The 16,577-nt window shown below is 39.7% G+C and overlaps 1 long non-coding RNA gene across 1 annotated transcript in view; it reads right to left on the bottom strand.

The window, feature by feature from the left end:
• Positions 1–1,113: 1,113 nt before the first annotated feature.
• LOC133247998 (uncharacterized) overlaps positions 1,114–16,577 on the bottom strand; it is a 46,362-nt gene continuing 30,898 nt past the window's right edge. Inside the window, exon 2 of the long non-coding RNA XR_009736587.1 lies at positions 1,114–2,763. This is a non-coding gene — a long non-coding RNA (uncharacterized LOC133247998). The remainder of the gene's footprint in view (positions 2,764–16,577) is intronic.

A 16,577-nucleotide genomic window follows, 5' to 3' on the forward strand; every position in this document is an offset into this window, starting at 1 on the left:
TTGTGAATTTACTAAAAACAACTGATTTACATGCTTCAAAGGGGTAAATTCCAATGTATATGAATTATACTTCAAGTTTTTAAAATAGTGTGATGCCAACAATGCAGTGCTTGGAGAGAAATCTACAGCTTTAAATTTATAGAAGTAAGGTCCAATGTGACGTTCTAATTTCCAATCTCATTAATCAAGTAAAAATACTGCAATTAAAATCATAGTAAAAGGAAAGAAGAAACAGGAAAAATCAAACTGATAAATAGAAAATAAACAACAGGGAAAGTCAAAGAAATAGAGACTAAAAATTGGGGAAATACAATTATTTGAAAAGAAAAAATTACAAACCTCTTGCTTAGTTAATCAGGAAATTAACAAAGAACACAGAAATTAACTGTATCAGAAACAAAACAGAAGACTCACTACAGATGGTACAGACATTGAAAACGTAATAGGAAAATTACACAAAACTTTTGATAATAAACAACTTATATGAAATGGATAAATTCCTTGAAAGACTCGTATTACCAAAACGGACTTAAAAATGAAACAGAAAATCTGAGTAGGTATAATTCTAATAAAGGAATTGAATTTAAAACTGAAAACCTTCCCAGAAAGAAAATGCCAGATCCAGATGGCTTTACTGGTGAATTCATAATATCAATCCTACCTACAGTCCTTCAGAAAACAGGGGAGAGAGCACTTCCCAACTCATTTTATAAGGTCAGCATTACCCTGAAACCAAAAACCAAAGGTATTAAAATAAATTACTAGTTAATATTCCTTATGAATATTAATACAAAAAATTTTAATAAAGTAATAGCAATATGAACTCAGCAAATACATCTGGAGAAAGGCAATGGCATCAGATCTCACCACTTCTATGTAACATTGTACTGAATGTCCCCACCTGTGCAATCAGGAAAGCAAAAGAAACGAAAAGTCTACAGATAGCAAAGCAGAAAGAGAACTGTCTCTTTCTGACCATATGACTACCTATGTAGAAAATCTTTAAAAATCTAAAAAAAAAACCTATGAGCTCGTAAGGGAGTTTAGTAACGTCACAGAATATATGTTAAACATCAACTGCTATATAATAGCAATGAAAAACTTGAAACTGAATATTTTCAAATAATATTTATTGTACAGTAGCATGAAGAAATATGAACTATTTAGGAATCAGCTTAACACATATTGTGAAAGACTGATATGAAAACTACATAATATTGTTTAGGAAATTTAAAGAAGACCTAAATAAACAGAGAGACATATCATGTTCATGATTTGGAAGACACGATATTACTGAAGTGTCAAGCCTCCCCAAATTGACTGATAGATTTAATGCAATCTCAGTCAAAATCTTAGTTCATTTATACAGAAATGCACAGGAACTAGATAGGCCGAGACAATTTTGAATATTAAAACAAAGTTGCTTATGCTACATGGTTTTAAGACATACTATAAAGCTAGAAAAATCAAGACAGTGTGGTGTTGGCATCAGAACAAACATACAGAAAATAATAATTAAAAAAAGAATAAACACACAGATCAATGAAACAGAATATAAAGTCCAGAAATTGACTTATACATATATGGTCAATTTTTGACAAAGTTTCTAGAGTAATTATGCATGGAAAAGATAATCTCTTTAATGAATGGCATTGAAATGACTGGCTATCCACAAGAAAAAAATGCAAACCTCAATCCTTACTTCATTGCATGCATCAAAATAAACTTAAAATGGATCATAGGCATATAGATAAAAACAAAGACTAAATAAGTATAAGGAAAAAAATAGGAGACTATCATTTGACCCTGAATTAAGCAAAGAGTTCTTAGATATGACAGGAAAAATCATCAAAAAAGAATTAAAAATTATAAATTGGACTTTGTCAAAATTGAAAACCTTTACTCTTTAAAAGATATTAAGAAGGTAAATAGGCAAACCACAAGCTGGGGAAAATGTTTGAAAAACATATCTCATAAAAGACATACCTTTAAAATGTATAAAGAACATTTTTAAGTCAACAAGACAGGTCAGTTCAGTTCAGTTGCTCAGTTGTGTCCGACTCTTTGCAACCCCATGAATCGAAGCATGCCAGGACTCCCTGTCCATCACCAACTCCTGGAGTTCACTCAGACTCATGTCCATCGAGTTGGTGATGCCATCCAACCATCTCATCCTCTGTCATCCCCTTCTCTTCCTGCCCCCAATCCTTCCCAGCATCAGAGTCTTTTCCAATGAGTCAACTCTTCACATCAGGTGGCCAAAGTACGGGAGTTTCAGCTTCAGCATCAGTCCTTCCGATGAACACCCAGGACTGATCTCCTTCAGAATGGACTGGTTTGGATCTCCTTGCAGTCCAAGGGACTCTCAAGAGTCTTCTCCAACACCACAGTTCAAAAGCATGAATTCTTCGTCGCTCAGTCTTCTTCACAGTCCAACTCTCACATCCATACATGACCACAGGAAAAACCATAGCCTTGACTAGATGAACCTTTGTTGGCAAAGTAATGTCTCTGCTTTTGAATATGCTGTCTAGGTTGGTCATAACTTTTCTTCCAAGGAGTAAGCGTCTTTTCATTTCATGGCTGCAGTCACCATCTGCAGTGATTTTGGAGCCCAAAAAAATAAAGTCTGACACTGTTTCCACTGTTTCCCCATCTATTTCCCATGAAGTGATGGGACCGGATGCCATGATCTTCGTTTTCTGAATGTGGCAATATCACTATATACCTATTAAGCCAGATGAAAGAAAAAGACAAAAAGTCCTAGAGGGAGGGAAGGAAGGAAGGAAAGAAATAAAAAAGAAAATAAACACGATAATATCAAATATTGGCAAAAAATGCAGAGAAACTGGATTTCCTGTACATTGCTGGCAGGAATACAAAATGGTGCTCCCATTCTGGAAAATAGTTTGGCATCTTCTGAAATTAAGCATGCACTTACCATACAACCCAGAAACGGCACTGTTGGGCATTTATACAAAAATTAAAATAAAAACCCATGTTTACATAAAAATCTGTGCACAAATGTTCACACATCTTTACAAATAGCCAAAAATTAGAACAACCCAAATGCCCAAATGTTTTTCAACGAGTAAATGTTAAAACCCTGATACATCCATCATATTATGGAATTCTATACATATAATATAAAAGGATCAAACTACTGAGAGACACAATGTGTGTAAATATTATGCTGAGTGGAAAAGCCAATCTTAAAAAGTTGGATACTATACGATTTTATATATTTTCAAAGTGATAAAATCGTAAAAAACAAACATTGGTACTAAAGGATAGGGACAATGGATCAGATGGGGTGTGTAATGGGGTGTGCTTAAGAGAATCCTTTTGCAGTGATAGAACTGTTCCATATCTTGATCATTGTAGCAATTGGACAAACCTTTGCATAGGATAAAACTGCATAGAACACACCACACACACACACACACACACACACATAGGATTCCCAGGTGGCGCAGTGGTAAAGAATCTGCCTGCCCACACAGGAGATCCAAGAGACGTGGGTTCTACCTCTGGGTCAGGATGATCTCCTGGTATAGGAAATGGCAACCCACTCCAGTATTCTTGCCTGGAAAATTCCAGTCAGAGGAGCCTAGCTAGTTACACTCAAAAGTCAGACTCGACCGAGCACACAAGCATGCATGCACACACACAACATATCCACATACATAAATGTAGGTTTATTAAAAGTGAAAGCTGAATAAAGTCTGTTAACAGTAATACCAATGTAAATTTCCTAGTGTTGATACTATGTTATAAACTACATAACATGTCACCATAGGAAAACTAAGACAAGACATCAGACTTATTATACTATTTTTGTAACTTCCTATGAGCCCATAATTATTTCAAATAAAAAGGTGTTTTTTAAAAAGAAAGGATTTGAACAGACACTCCTCCAAAGTATACATACAAAGAGCAAATAAACATTTCATTTAATAATAATAAAGAATAGCAAAATACTCAACATCATTAATCATCGGGAGAATGCAAATTTAACCACAGTTGAAATACCATGCATTATGATAGCTAAAATTAGAAAGAACAATAATATCAAGTATGGACAAGAATGTGTAAGCAACTGGATCTCTCATACATTGCTGGAGGTACAGCCATTTGGAAACCAGTGGCAATTTCTTATAAACAAACATACTCTTACCATATGACTCAGCAATCTAACCCTTAGCTATTTACCCAAGAAAAATAAAACTGAGTGACACAGAGACCTGTACATGGCAAGCATATAGCATAGAACCTTTATTTCTAAAAGCCCAAAACTAAAAACAATTCAAATATTCATTAACAGGAGAGTGAATTAACAAATCTATGGTATATCCATCAGTGGAATAATTCAACAATAAAACTGGTGAATCTCAAAAAAAATTATGCTAAGTAAGAAGATCCAGACATAAAAGAGCACACACTCTATAGTTCCATCTATATGAAAGATTTTAGGAAAGGTAAATTTAATCTACAGCAATAAAGAGAAGATTGATGTTTGCCTGGGATGAAGGATTAGGGGGACAAGTGGCAGATATGGAAAGAGAACAGAGGATATTTTGGGGTGCTGGAAATGTTCTGTATCTTGATTGTGTCGATTGTTACATGGATATGAGCATTTATCACAACACATTGTGCTGTACATATACAATGTATGCAATTTTAGGGGTAAAGTATGCTTCAATAAAACTGATTTTTTTTAATGCAGACCTTAAGGTCTTTCTGGAGTTTCAGAAATGAGAGTGAGACATGTCAAAGAAGGTAATAGTTTAAAGTCTCAGTGATTAGCAGAATGATAGATAGTGCCGTTAATAGACCTGTGACTTTCAGGAACTCTAAACTCAACATGAGCAAAAATGAACTAAATTTCTCCTTTCACCATTCAGTTCAGTTCAGTCACTCAATCATGTCCAACTCTTTGTGACCCAATGAACCACAGCACGCCCAGCCTCCATGTCCATCACCAACTCCCGGAGTTTACCCAAACTCATGTCCATCGAGTCGGTGATGCCATCCAGCCATCTCATCCTCTGTCATCCCCTTCTCCTCCTGCCCCCAATCCCTCTCAGCATCAGGGTCTTTTCGAATTAGTCAACTCTTCGCATGGGATGGCCAAAATATTGGAGCTTCAGCTTCAGCATCATTCCTTCCAATGAACATCCAGGACTGATCTCCTTTAGGATGGACTGGTTGGATCTCCTTGCAGTCCAAGGGATTCTCAAGAGTCTTCTCCAAGGCCACAGTTCAAAAGCATCAATTCTTTGGTGCTCAGCTTTCTTCATAATTCAATTCTCACATCCATACATGACCACTGGAAAAACCATAGCCTTGACTAGACAGACCTTTGTTGGCAAAGTAATGTCTCTGCTTTTGAATATGCTGTCTAGGTTGGTCATAACTTTTCTTCCAAGAAGTAAGCGTCTTTTAATTTCATGGCTGCAGTCACCATCTGCAGTGATTTTGGAGCCCAGAAAAATAAAGTCTGACACTGTTTCCACTGTTACTTCACCTATTTGCATGAAGTGATAGGACCAGATGCCATGACCTTAGTTTTCTGAATGTTGAGCTTTAAGCCAACTTTTTAATTCTCCTCTCTCACTTTCATCAAGAGACTTTTTAGTTCCTCTTCACTTTCTGCCATAAGGGTGGTGTCATCTGCATATGTGAGATCATTGATATTTCTCCCCGCAATCTTGATTCCAGCTTGTGCTTCTTCCAGCCCAGTGTTTCTCATGATGTACTCTGCATAGAAGTTAAATAAGCAGGGTGACAATATACAGCCTTGACAAACTCCTTTTCCTATTTGGAACCAGTCTGTTGTTCCATGTCCTGTTCTAACTGTTACTTCCTGACCTGCATATAGGTTTCTCAAGAGGCAGGTCAGGTGGTCTGGTATTCCCATCTCTTGAAGGATTTTCCACAGTTTATTGTGATCCACACAGTCAAAGGCTTTGGCATAGTCAATAAAGCAGAAATAGATGTTTTTCTGGAACTCTCCTCCTTTTTCCATGATCCACCAGATGTTGGCAATTTGATCTCCGGTTCCTCTGCCTTTTCTAAAACCAGCTTGAACATCTGGAAGTTCATGCTTCATGTATTGCTGAAGCCTGGCTTGGGGAATTTTGAGCATTACTTTACTAGCATGTGAGATGAGCGCAATGGTGCAGTATTTCAAGCATTCTTTGGCATTGCCTTTCTTTGGGATTGGAATGAAAACTGACCTTTTCCAGTCCTGTGGCCACTGCTGGGTTTTTCAAATTTGCTGGCATACTGAGTGCAGCACTTTCACAGCAGCATCTTTCAGGATTTGAAATAGCTCAACTGGAATTCCATCACCTCCACTAGCTTTGTTCGTAGTGATGCTTTCTAAGGCCCACTTGACTTCACATTCCAGGATGTCTGGCTCTAGGTCAGTGGTCACACCATCATGATTATCTGGGTCATGAAGATCTTTTTTGTATGGTTCTTCTGTGTATTCTTGCCACCTCTTCTTAATATCTTCTGCTTCTGTTAGGTCCATACCATTTCTGTTCTTTATCAAGCCCATCTTTGCATGAAATGTTCCCTTGGTATCTCTAATTTTCTTGAAGAGCCCTCTAGTCTTTCCCATTCTGTTGTTTTCCTCTATTTCTTTGCATTGATCACTGAGGAAGCCTTTCTTACCTCTCCTTGTTCTTCTTTGGAACTCTGCAGTCAGATGCTTATATCTTTCCTTTTCTCCTTTGCTTTTCACTTCTCTTCTTTTCACAGCTATTTGCAAGGCCTCCCCAGACAGCCATTTTGCTTTTTTGCATTTCTTTTCCATGGGGATGGTCTTGACCCCTGTCTTCTGTACAGTGTCACGAACCTCCTTCCATAGTTCATCAGGCACTCTGTCTATCAGACCTAGTCCCTTAAATCTATTTCTCACTTCCACTGTATAATAATAAGGGATTTGATTTAGGTCATACCTGAATGGTCTAGTGGTTTTCCCCACTTTCTTCAATTTAAGTCTAAATTTGGCAATAAGGAGTTTATGGTCTGAGCCACAGTCAGCTCCCAGTCTTGTTTTTGCTGACTGTATAGAGCTTCTCCATCTTTGGCTGCAAAGAATATACTCAATCTGATTTTGGTGTTGACCATCTGGTGATGTCCATGTGCAGAGTCTTCTCTTGTGTTGTTGGAAGAGGGTGTTTACTATGACCATACATGGTCATATGAGCTACTCCATGTTCAAAGTCAGGAGGGGCAACCTCGTCCAAGGTAAGGAGCAGTGGCTGTGCTTTGCTGGAGCAGCTGTGAAGAGATACCCCACGTCCAAGGTAAGAAAAACCCAAGTAAGATGGAAGGTGTTGAGAGAGGGCATCATAGGGCAGACACACTGAAACCATAATCACAGAACACTAGCCAATCTGATCACATGGACCATAGCCTTGTCTGACTCAATGAAACTAAGCCATGCTGTGTGGGGCCACCCAAGATCCATGGGTCATGGTGGAGAGGTCTGACAGAATGTGGTCCACTGGGGAAAGGAATGGCAAACCACTTCTGTATTCTTGCCTTGAGAACCCCATGAACAGCATGAAAAGGCAAAATGATAGGATACTGAAAGAGGAACTCCCCAGGTCAGTAGGTGCCCAATATGCTACTGGAGATCAGTGGAGAAATAACTCCAGAAAGAATGAAGGGATGGAGCCAAAGCAAAAAAATACTTTGTGGATGTGACTGGTGATAGAAGCAAGGTCCGATGCTGTAGGGAGCAATATTGCATAGGAACCTGGAATGTTAGGTCCATCAATCAAGGCAAATTGGAAGTGGTCAAATAGGAGATGGAAGAGTGAACATTGACATTCTAGGAATCAGAGAACTAAAATGGACTGGAATGGGTGAACTTAACTCAGATGACCCTTATATCTACTACTGTGGGCAGGAATCCCTTAGAAGAAATGGAGGAGCCATCATGGTCAACAAAAGAGTCCGAAATGCAGTACTTGGATGCAATCTCAAAAACGACAGAATGATCTCTGTTCGTTTCCAAGGCAAACCATTCAGTATCACAGTACTCCAAGTCTACACCCCAACCAGTAACACTGAAGAAACTCAAGTTGAATGGTTCTATGAAGACCTACAAGATCTTTTAGAACCAACACCCAAAAAAGATGTCCTTTTCATTATAGGGAACTGGAATGCAAAAGTAGGAAGTCAAGAAACACCTGGAGTAACAGGCAAATTTGGCCTTGGAGTACGGAATGAAGCAGGGCAAAGGCTAATAGAGTTTTGCCTTTCACCATTAGCCCAAAACTATTCTTTCTTGGGTGTTTCCTATCTCTGTGAATGGCATCCTCAGATGTGCAAGGCAAAGAAGCGGCCAATATTTTTGACACTTCCCTTTTTGCTTCACCCCCATATCTAATCAATTGTTCAATCCTTCCAACTGTATCTCCTAAACTGATTTCAAATGTGTTTGCTTCTCTCCAACTCTATTATGACCACACTAGTCTAGTCATTATCTCTCACCTTTATCACTACCACCTAATGAATCTCAATTCAATGCTCAAAATTCTCCAAGTCAGGCTTCAACAGTATATGAACCATGAACTTCCAGGTGTTCAAGCTGGATTAGAAAAGGCAGAGGAGCCAGAGATCAAATTGCCAACATCTGTTGGATCATAGAAAAATCAAGAGAGTTTCAGAAAAACATCTACTTTTGCTTTATTGACTATGCAAAAGCCTTTGACTGTGTGGATCACAATAAACTGTGGAAAATTCTGAAAGAGATGGGAATACCAGACAACCTGACCTGCCCCCTGAGAAATCTGTATGCAGTTCAAGAAGCAACAGTTAGAACAGGACATGGAACAACAGACTGGTTCCAAATTGGGAAAGGAGTATGTCAAGGCTGTATATTGTCACCCTGCTTATTTAATTGATATGCAGAGTACATCATGAGAAATGCTGGACTGGAAGAAGCACAAGCTGGAATCAAGATGGCCAGGAGAAATATCAATAACCTCAGATATGCAAATGACACCACACTTGTGGCAGAAAGCAAAGAACTAAAGAGCCTCTTGATGAAAGTGAAAGAGGAGAGTGAAAGAGTTGGCTTAAAGCTCAACATTCAGAAAACTAAGATCACGGCATCTGGTCCCATCACTCCATGGCAAATAGATTGGGAATCAATGAAACAGTAACAGACTTTATTTTCTTGGGTTCCAAAATCACTGCAGACTGTAGCCATGAAATTAAAAGACACTTGCTCCTTGGAAGAAAAGTTATGACCAACCTAGACAGCATATTCAAAAGCAGAGACATTACTTTGCCAACAAAGGTCCATTTAGTCAGAGCTATAGTTTTTCTGGTAGTCATATATGGATGTGAGAGTTGGACTACAAAGAAAGCTGAGTGCTGCAGAATTGATGTTTTTGAACTGTGGTTTTGGAGAAGACTCTTGAGAGTCTCTTGGACAGCAAGGAGATCCAACCAGTCCATCCTAAAGGAAATCAATCCTGAATATTCATTGAAAGGACTGATGTTGAAGCTGAAGCTCCAGTACTTCGGCCACCTGATGAGAAGAGCTGACTCATTGGAAAAGACCCTGATGCTGGGAAAGATTGAAGGTAGGAGGAGAAGAGGATGACAGAGGATGAGGTTGTTGGATGGCATCACCAACTTGATGGACATGAGTTTGAGTAGACTCTGGGAGTTGGTACTGGGAGGCCTGGTGTGCTACAGTCCATGGGGTCACAAAGAGTTGAACACAACTGAGCAACTGAACAGAACTGAACTGATCTGATCTGGCCCTTACAGCTGACAATCCAGAGAGAAAAGGATTATCTCTTTCCTGAGAGTTTGAGCAGATGTCCTAATGTAACCTAATCTAACCTCCTATATTGGTCTGGACTCCAATTGCAAGAGACAGAAATTCTACTCAAACTAGATTACTTTTTTAAAAGAAAGTATATTTATTGCATCACCTAACCAAGAGGGAATAAACTATTCATGACTGAATCTATAGATTTGTCTGATTTTTTCAGGAATCTGTTTTTCTCTCCAGCTCTTGGTTATACTTCCCTCTAAGTTGGTTTCAGTCTCAGGTCCCCCACCACCACCACCACCACCAAAATAATAGAAAAGGTTACTAATATTTTCCCTGCTGATCTGACCTGATGGGTTTATCTTTCCTTTTTTCCTTTGCCTTTAACTTCTCTTCATGCTTTTGAACTGTGGATTGGAGAAGACTGTGGAGAGTCCCTTGGACTGCTAGGAGATCAAACCAGTCAATCCTAAAGGAAATCAGTCCTGAATATTCATTGGAAGGACTGATGCTGAAGCTGAAGCTCAAATACTTTGGCCACCTGATGTGAAGAACTGACTCATTGAAAGAGACCCTGATGCTGGAAAGATCAAAGGCAGGAGGAGGAGATGACAGAGGATGAGATGGTTGGGTGGCATCACCAACTCAATGGACATGAGTTTGAGCAAGCTCTACGAGTTGATGATGGACAGGGAAGCCTGGTGTGCTGCAGTCCATGGGGTCACAAAGAGTTGAACACAACTGAGTGACTAAACTGAACTGATCTGATCTGGCCCTTAGAGCTGACAATCCAGAGAGAAAAGGATTATCTCTTTCCTGAGAGTTTGAGCAGATGTCCTAGGGAGGATGCTGGTCACTCTCACTTGGGTCACTGCCCACTGCTGAACCATACACTCAGGCCAAGAGAACAAAAACTCTGATTAGTTACATTTAGATGGGTTATTTGCCCACACCTGCAATGGAGGATGCTGTGCTCAGTCATGTCTGGCTGTGTGCAACCCCATGGACTATAGCCCACCAAGCTCCTCTTTCCGTGGGATTCTCAGGCAAGAATACCAGAGTGGGTAGCCAGTTCCTGCTCCTGGGGATCTTCACGACCCAGGGATGGAACCCTAGTCTACTGCATCTCCTGCATTGGCATACAGACTGACAGACACTGAGCCACCTGGGAAGCCCATGTTATGGGGGATGAGGGAGAGTCACATTTTGCCCACATCACAGGGAAAGGATTCTCCACAAGCAGAGGATTTGTTACCAGAAGTTAAAGGCAAGTATGCAATAAAAATCCTAACTACAAGATTCCATTTCCATTCTCCTGACAGTGGTTAGTTATTCTATTTTACTCTTTAAAAATTAAGTTATTCTCCTGCTTCAAACCTTTCTATGGCTTTTTATTACTCTTAGAACAAAATTTAAAATCTCCCAAATGACTCAAAGGCCTTCATGCTCCAAGCCCTTCTTCACCAGACTAAATTTTACATCACTCTCCCTTCATTCTCTTCCAGAAATCCTATCTTTTGCTCAGTTTCTTTAGGAAACATATGTCTCCTCACAACCACCTTCCACAGCTACTGATTCCCCTGGACACACTCACAGTACTGCATCAGGGGACACTTGATCATCTTGAGAGCTCACTTTGAACACGTCTTCATTAACGAAGCTTTCCTGACTTCCCAGATTAGAATGTCTCCAGTTAAACTCACTTGTAGCACCAGAGCATCTCCTTCATAGCACTTGTCTCAATCAAAGTCACATAATCATCAAGGTATTTATTGTTTACTATCTGATCTCTGAGGGCTTCCCAGGTGGCACTAGTGGTAAAGAACCTGCCTTTCAATGAGGGAGATGTAAAGAGATGTGGGTTCAATCCCTGGGTCAGGAAGATCCCCTGGAGTAAGAATGGCAACCCACTCCAGTATTCTTGCCTGGGAAATCCCATGGACAGAGGAGCTTGGTGGGCTACAGTCCATTGGGTGGCAAAAAGAGTCAGACACAACTGAGAAACTAAACGACAATCTGATCTCTCCTATTTGAATGATGGAAACTCCATAAGGGCTGAGACTTACTGTCTCTTCACCACTGTAGTCCTAGCACCGAGCCCAGTGACTAGAAGAAAACTCTCAATTTTTTTCTTCAGCAAATGAATAAATTCAGTGAGGAACCAGAAAGGGTTGATAAATTCAGTTTTAGACAGATTAAATCAGAAATAATGACAAGGCAGGAAGTTAGAAAATTTGCAATAGTTGAAAATACAGGAATTCCATGCTGAATAGAGTCCAATGTTCCATGGGACTAATGTTTTAAAAAAAAGCAAATATCACAATATCAAAAATGTATTTTGTTTCCCCAAATGAAAATTGATTTCCATGAGGTGTTGTGAATTGATGAATCTGAGAGTATAAAAAGCCCCAGAGCATTCTGATACTATTTACTGTCTACACACCTGGTGCTTTACTGACAAGCATGACCCAAACTGGAAGCCAACTGTTGGCAAAGAAAGGAGGGAAGAACATTGCATAAAGAAACCTGAGGTAATTTTAATTTTATTTACACAGGTCATTCACCTTAGAACTGAAGTCAGATTTAGAGATTCAAACAGCCCCTGTAAAGGGTACATTTTCTGCCTTCCCTCCCCTCAGTAAATAGCTTTCAGAGACACTAAAAGCAAAGAAACTAAAAGTACAGAATTTCTTTGTGAGAAGAGCCCACTGTTCTGTGTCTTTTTCAACATCCTCTTCTCCTCAGGATCCACTCTATGCCAAACACAAAGGTTTTACTTGTGTAGGGTTATTCTGGGTTAAAGGAGTACTTCTCAAGAGAGTAGTCAAAGGGTGTTTATGTATTTTCCTTCCTGAGGTGTGTGAAGGGGAAAGAAAAAAAAAAAAATTCCACAGCTACACTCCCATTCAAAACAGTCCAACAATCATTTTTCTTAATAATATTTATCACTGAGTGGCTAGAGTCCTGAAACTTTCAGGTATGTCAGTTCTTTAGTAAAGAAAAATGAAGCTGATGTTTTAAAAAACCAGCTTTGGTTGTAAAATACAGATATTTGGCTAATTTTTTTAAAATTGTAAATGTCCAAACTTAAGGGAAAAACTGATGGGGAGGAGGAAAAGGCACAAGAAAAAGGAAACAGCTGTGCTTTAGATTCACTCCAAAGTTAAACCAAACCCTTACTAAATTTACAGTGTATATTGTGAGTAGCACATGAAAAAACCTCCGGCCCAGGAGAGAAAAGCAGACGAGAAACTCTTAGAAGAGAAGGGTGGGGCTGGGAGGAAAAGAATCAATGTGAGCCCTTCTTTGAAGCTAAAGGTGGACAAGCTTTTCATAGCTTGTCCTCTGAGAATTTTCTCCAGTCACAAGCCACATGTGTTGCTTATTGTATTTCCAAAGCGCAACAGGAAAATGAAGAATTTAACTTCAGCTGAGACCTTGGTGAGGTCCTTGGCCGTTTGTCCACTCCCTTTCTCCATGTTGAAATCTCTTCTTCCTTCCCCTTTCCTGGCTCTTTGGTTGGACGGAGAGAAGCGGTAGGTCACAGGTTCCTGGAGATCAACCAGACCATCAGTAGCAGTATATTGCATATATGCACAGTCTAAGGGTTCAGAAACAGAAGGCAGGTAGGAAGTCCCATGCTAACCAGGCCCATTACCTGCTAACTGGACTAGAGGTCATCTGCGTCTGATATTTAAGCATGCTTGGACTGGTCCTTCATTTTTTTCAAACTGTCCTTTTGTTCATTAATGCCTAAAATTTCAGGCTTAAAAAGCAAAATTTTGTGGATAAAAAGGCAATTTTGTTAAATTCTAAAAATTCTGTAAATTATTGTTCAGTTCACTTCAGTCACTCAGTTGTGTCCGACTCTTTGCGACACCATGAATCACAGCACGCCAGGCCTCCCTGTCCATTACCATCTCCCAGAGTTCACTCAAACTCACATCCATCAAGTCGGTGACACCATCCAGCCATCTCATCCTCTGTCGTCCCCTTTTCCTCCTGCCCCCAATCCCTCCCAGCATCAAAGTCTTTTCCAATGAGTCAACTCTTCTCATGAGGTGGCCAAAGTACTGGAGTTTCAGCTTTAGCATCATCCTTCCAAAGAACACCCAGGACTGATCTCCTTTAGAATGGACTGGTTGGATCTCCTTGCAGTCCAAGGGACTCTCAAGAGTCTTCTTCAACACCACAGTTCAAAAGCATCAATACTTCGACGCTCAGCTTTCTTCACAGTCCAACTCTAACATCCATACATGACCACTGGAAAAACCATAGCCTTGACTAGACGGACCTTTGTTGGCAAAGTAATGTCTCTGCTTTCCAATATGCTATCTAGGTTGGTCATAACTTTTCTTCCAAGGAGTAAGCATCTTTCAATTTCATGGCTGCAGTCACCATCTGCAGTGATTTTGAAGCCCCAAAAAATAAAGTCTGACACTGTTTCCACTGTTTCCCCATCTATTTCCCATGAAGTGATGGGACCAGATGCCATGATCTTCGTTTTCTGAATGTTGAGCTTTAAGCCAACTTTTTCACTCTCTTCTTTCACTTTCATCAAGAGGCTTGAGTTCCTCTTCACTTTCTGTCATAAGGGTGTGTCATCTGCATATCTGAGGTTATTGATATTTCTCCCGGCAATCTTGATTCCAGGTTGTGCTTCTTCCAGCACAGCATTTCTCATGATGTATTCTGCACATAAGTTAAATAAGCAGGGTGACAATATACAGCCTTACTATAGTCTTTTTCAGAAAAGAAGTTTTAACTGGTGTGTCAGGAGAGAGAGAAAGAAATAAGGGGTATTTATGAACAGCCAAGAGAAAGGGTGTAGAGAGGCCAGGCTAGAAGTAGAGAAGATAAGCTCTGCTTTTTGTTTTTTATTTTTTAATTTATTTTTATTTTTATAAAAGTCACATAATATAAAATATACTATTTTAACCATATTTAATTGTACAGTTCAGTGGCACTAAGTATATTTACACCCATCTCCTGATTTTTTCATCTTCCTAAATTAAAACTCTGTCCCCATTAAACACTAAGACCCCATCCCCCTTCCCCACTCCTCCCCAGCCCTGGCCACAGGCACCTACCAATATACTTTCTGACTCTATGAATTTAACTCTTCTGAGAACCTCATGCTGCTGCTGCTGCTAAGTCGCTTCAGTCGTGTCCGACTCTGTGCGACCCCATAGACGGCCTCCTACCAGGCTCCTCTGTCCCTGGGGTTCTCCAGGCAAGAACACTGGAGTGGGTTGCCATTTTCTTCTCTAATGTATGAAAGTGAAAAGTGAAAGTGAAGTCGCTCAGTCGTGTCCAACTCTTAGCGACCTCATGAACTGCAGCCTACCAGCCTACCAGGCTCCTCCATCCATGAGATTTTCCAGGCAAGAGTACTGGAGTGGGGTGCCATCGCCTTCTCATATTAGAGGATAAAAACCAACTCTGATTTTGTCTCCACTATTGAATTCATGATATTTGTAGGTCTTCTCTAAGAGGTCAATGTTAACGGATAAACAATAACACACTTTTACACATAATCATGATTAAAGCATCTAGGCAGTACTGAAGCCTGCACCCTAGAGCCTGTGGCTGCACAAAAAGGGAAAGCACCTCAATGAGAGGCTCCTGCACCACAACTAGAGAGTTGCAGCAACCTCCACTTGCCATCACTAGAGAAAAGTCCACCCAGCAATGAAGAGCCAGCACAGCCAAAAATTAATTAACTAATTAATTTTTCAAAAATTCTTTAAGAAGTCTAAGTAGTATAATAATATCTATATAAGGAAATGGTTTACTGTGGATCCTGACTCAGCCCCACTCCACAAAAGAGAAAAAATTTCTCCTGGTTACACACATTAAAATAATGCCAACCAGTGTAATTCGGAAGTGAATCATGTATCAGGTAGTGTAAAAGTAAGTGGTTTTGCATTATTGAACTTTGCCATTTGACATTAAAATACATTCTTAAATGAATGTGGTTATATTAATCAAGGCACATTTAATGCTTTATGTTTTTTTGCTAATGACATTACTTGCTGTTTATTTCATATTTATTTTAGACTAGGGAAATGATGTTAGACAAAAAGCAAATTCGAACAATTCTCATATGGGTTCAAAATGGTTCATAAAGCAGCAGAGGCAACTCGCAACATCAACAACACATTTGGCCCAGGAACGGCCAACAAGCACACACTGCAGTGACAGTTCAAGAAGTTTGCAAAGGAGATGAGAGCCTTGAAGATGAGGAATGTAAAGGCCAACCATCGAAAGGTGACAACAACCAGTTGAAAGGATCATCAAAGTTGATCCTCTTATAATTACAACAGAAGTTGCCCCAGAACTCAGTGTCGACCACTGATAGTCATTCAGCATCTGAAGCAAATTGGAAAGGTGAAAAAGCTCAATAACTGGGTGCCTCATGAGCTGACCACAAAGCAAAACAATCATCATTTTGTAAAGTGTTGTCTTCTCTTATTCTATGCAACAACAATGAATCATTTCTTGATCAGATGGTGATGTGCCACAAAAAGTGGATTTTATGCAACACAGACAACCAGTGATGACCGATTCAGCTGCTGAACCGAGGAGAAACTCCAAAGCACTTTCCAAAGCCAAACTTGCACCAAAAATAGGTCATGGTCACTGTTTGGTGGTCTGCTGCTGGTCTGATCCACTACAGCTTTCTGAATCCTGGTGAAACCTTTACATCTGTGAAGTATGCTCAGCAAATCAATGAGACACAGTGAAAACTGCAATACCTGCAGCC

This window comes from Bos javanicus, chromosome 5 (genome assembly GCF_032452875.1).
Source record: "Bos javanicus breed banteng chromosome 5, ARS-OSU_banteng_1.0, whole genome shotgun sequence".
Taxonomy (NCBI): domain Eukaryota; kingdom Metazoa; phylum Chordata; class Mammalia; order Artiodactyla; family Bovidae; genus Bos; species Bos javanicus.